This window comes from Mus caroli, chromosome 5 (assembly GCF_900094665.2).
Source record: "Mus caroli chromosome 5, CAROLI_EIJ_v1.1, whole genome shotgun sequence".
In the NCBI taxonomy this organism is placed as follows: Eukaryota; Metazoa; Chordata; class Mammalia; order Rodentia; family Muridae; genus Mus; species Mus caroli.
This window is the reverse complement of record NC_034574.1, coordinates 49572805-49576771: the sequence shown is the minus strand read 5'-3', so window position 1 is coordinate 49576771 and position 3967 is coordinate 49572805.

Genomic DNA, 3967 nt, shown 5'->3' with positions numbered 1-3967 from the left:
AGTGGAAAGAGAGGCCCATTGGTCTTGCAAACTTTATATGCCTCAGTACAGGGGAACACCAGGGCCAAGAAGTGGGAGTGGGTGGGTAGGGGAGTGGGTGGGGGAGCAAGTGGGGGACTTTTGGGATAGCATTAGAAATGTAATTGAAATAAATACCCAATAAAAATATGGGGAAAAAAAGAAAGCCATTTAAACAATAAAGGTCATAGTGTTATAATTTGATAATTGCAAACCAAACTGGTAATTCAAAACTGGACACTATTGGACTTATTCCTAACAAGTTAATTTTGTTATTGCTCCTGTGTTGATCCTTTTAGAATATTTTAATGGGGTCTCTTCTAATTACACTCATATTTATCTAAAATTTTGAAATCTCTAGTATTTGCTAAGTATAAGTTTATCCATTGTAGAATTCCAATGAAAAGTGGATTCAACCTGTAACTTGAACCAGTTAGGTCTTAAGAAAAAAGTATAGACAGGTCAACCTGGACCTTAATGAGACATTTTTCTCTACATAATTATAATTAGAATTAAATAATAGAATTTCTCTAGCTTTCAAGCTTTATAAGGGGAATTAATTTGGAGATTGCCCACCCTATAGCTTCTGACTTGGAGGGCTGAATTTACCAATTAAGTTCACAGCAGATTAATTAGCTGCTAATTTATGAAGATAATCATCACTCTGTGGTTCTTATTAAATGCCTTCATGCCCATGAAACTTATGTTCGGAGATTGCATTGGGAGCACTCAAATCTCATCTGAAGAGACATTAAAGTGGTCTGGACACCCTACTTCCAACCTAAATTTACCACTGGCACCAGTCAACCCCCTTTTGTAACCGTTCAAGGAAAGACATTAAAACAAGCACAAAGAAATTTTAAGAAGCATACTTCAGAAAAAGCATTAGAGATGCTATGGTTTGCATTTGTATTAGATTACATTATAAACCATGTTAAATTTTCTGCATTATTTGAGCAACTTGAAACATTTCTCTCCTTCACACTTTACAGGATATTTTATATCTTGCCTCAGTTCACAGATGAAAGTCAATTTTTAAAATATTTTTTTCTTATGGCTAATGGAAATTTGTTCAAATTACAAGCTAGAGTAGAGTTTGCTTATTCAACTGAAATTATAGCTGCCTTCACAAATTTCAAGAGCAGCCTGATTTGATATATCAAAGGTATTCCAGGTGAAGAATAAGACAAAGAAAGAAAGATGAATTTACTTAAATTGGAATGGTTCTTGGTTGTTGATCTTTAATACTCAAACCTTCTAATTTTATTTCTGTTGCTGTGATCAAACATCCTTGCAACAAGCAAATTAGAGCATAAAAATGGTTTATTTGGATTACAGTTATGGTTATAATCTGTCAGTGAGGGGAAGTCAAACCAGGAACTTAAACATGTCACATCACCTCCACAGTCAAGAGTGGAAAGAAACAAATGGGTGTGCTTGGCTGTGTCTTTCTACACCAATTAATAAGACAATTCCCTCCATCAAACATACCAATAGGGCCACCTTATTTGGATAGATACTCATGAAGGTTTTCTTGCTAGGTTAGTCTATTTTGTAACAAGTCACAGTTAAAAGCTAGCCCAATTTAAAATGTATCTACTGAAAATATTAAAATAAAGCAAATTTATGTATTTTAATAAAAATATGCATACCCAAAGATCTGATATTAGCATATATTCTGTACTGGGTTTTGTAAAGAACACATTTACAATTTTTAATTCCAGAAAACCTCAGAGGTGATGGATTCTTATCCAACTATTAGAATCATTAAGGATTTTTTAGTCTGCTTTTAATTATAAGAGCTAGGAAAAAAAAGATCCACCTCTACTATTAGGTATTAGAGGTGTATTCTTTTTTGTTTGTTTGTTTGTTTGTTTTTGTTTGTTTGTTTGTTTTTAAAGACAGGGTTTCTCTGTGTATCCCTGACTTTCCTGGAACTCACTTTGTAGACCAGGCTGGCCTTGAACTCAGAAATCTGTCTGCCTCTGCCTCCCAAGTGCTGGGATTAAAGGTGTACGCCACCACACCCGGCTCTAGAGATGTATTCTTAATAAGGATCTCCTCCTATAAGTTCCTAAATGTATATGTGGGTAATTATAACAAGGAATTCTCCAGAATTACTTGTATTGACACATTTGCCACTTTCATGGCTGCTTTGTATTATCTATCCTTCATGCAAGTGGAACAGAAAAAGCAACTGCCTCTCATTTCCTGGACACTTTATGATAGTGGACAGACTCTGAAAATACTCTGGTGTGGTAAGGAAAAGGAGTTTGTAATATGATACATGTTTCTCGATACAAGTACTTTCCAGTTTCTTACTGGAGTGAAATACATAGTCAAAATCTAGCTAGGTTATTATCAAGTCAACAATCAAAGATTATGGGAATATTTATTTTATTTACATATATCTGTTGGGAAATGACCGATATGCTAAAAGTACACCCCCATAGTACCCGAAAAGCAAGTTTGGTTGGTGACAATATGTAGGCTGTGAGTGTGGAAATGCATATAGGCAGCATGATCCCACAATGAAGACCTGAGGTCACTCTCTCTGCCATGTGAAGCGTCAGGTGACAGGTAGTCTGCTTATCTGATAACTTGGATGAGTTCTCAACCATAAATCTCACATAGTTAGCACCTAAAATTAAGATCCAAAGTGAAAATCAGCAGACTGGAATTAAATACTATTAAAGTTATCTGAAGTATTATATTTTAAAATAGCAAGACAAACAAAGGTGTTCTTTCTGAGGGTAAGAATTATTGTTGATCAAGTAGTACTTTTTGTTTTAATAATTAAACATTCCTAGTGAATTTGGGGTAAAGAATTGTGTCTTAAAGGTAAAGCATTTTGATCTTGGTAGAAAGATTCTGTCTCTGCTACTATGATTCTAAGGAACTCAAGGTTATTCATGTAATGTGTGTAACTGGCCAGAGACCATGGTTGTTCATCATTAAATTTCCTTCAACCTCAGATTGCCCTTACTTGAAAGTCTTTTCTTTTTGTAGTTGACCTTGATGTTCATTCCAACAAGAATTTGTCAGTATATAAGCAACTAGTAACAGAAAGGCAAAGGGAAGGTTGAATCCATGTTGTGCTTTACCTCCACCCCAGACTACAGGGATGCCCTTGGGCCATGTGCTCCCCATGTGCACACATTTGTTGGAGAAACAAGCTAGAACACAGAATTGCTTCAGTTTGATCTTCCATGACTCATCTCTGACCCCACTTCCTATGGAGGATGCAACATGAAGCTTTAACATTTACACTATTTCTGACAGCCTGCTGTGAACTGCATTTCTCGTTTTAAGTCTATGTTTAAATCAACTCAGGCAGAACTAAATTACAACAGGATCTATTGTTCTGTACATAAAGAAAACTAATGCTTGACTTGGTAAAATGTTAAGTATTATGATTTTGATCTCTGAACATCCTTGAACCCATGCAAACTCTTCCTATTTTCCTATACATAGGGAAGACAAGAGTGTATTGTATATAATTATATTGTTAGAATAAAGTTACACAGTATCTGAATGCATAAATTGTTTCAAGCAGTTGAACATGTTAAGGACTGCTGCTGCCTTTCCCTTGAAGTGCTTCTTAGCATTATATGTTCTCTTTTGTTTGGTTTAGGTTGTCTGTGATTTCTGGGTTCTCATCCTAGAGAATAATTATCTGTTCCTGTGTCTTGAGGTTTCTCCCTTCTGCCTATTGCTGTTTCATAGGCTGTGTTATACATTTAAGTTTTTCTTTTATTTCTTTAGTTTTATGTTTATGGCAAAATTTAGATGTATGATTTTGTTTTTCTGCCTATATGTATCCAAAACCAATTGAAGAGCTATTCTTTGTCTGACAAATATTAGCAATATTGTCTTAAGAATAATTTTTTTGCCAGGCAGTGGTGGCACATGCCTTTAATCCCAGCACTTGGGAGGCAGAGGCAGGCGG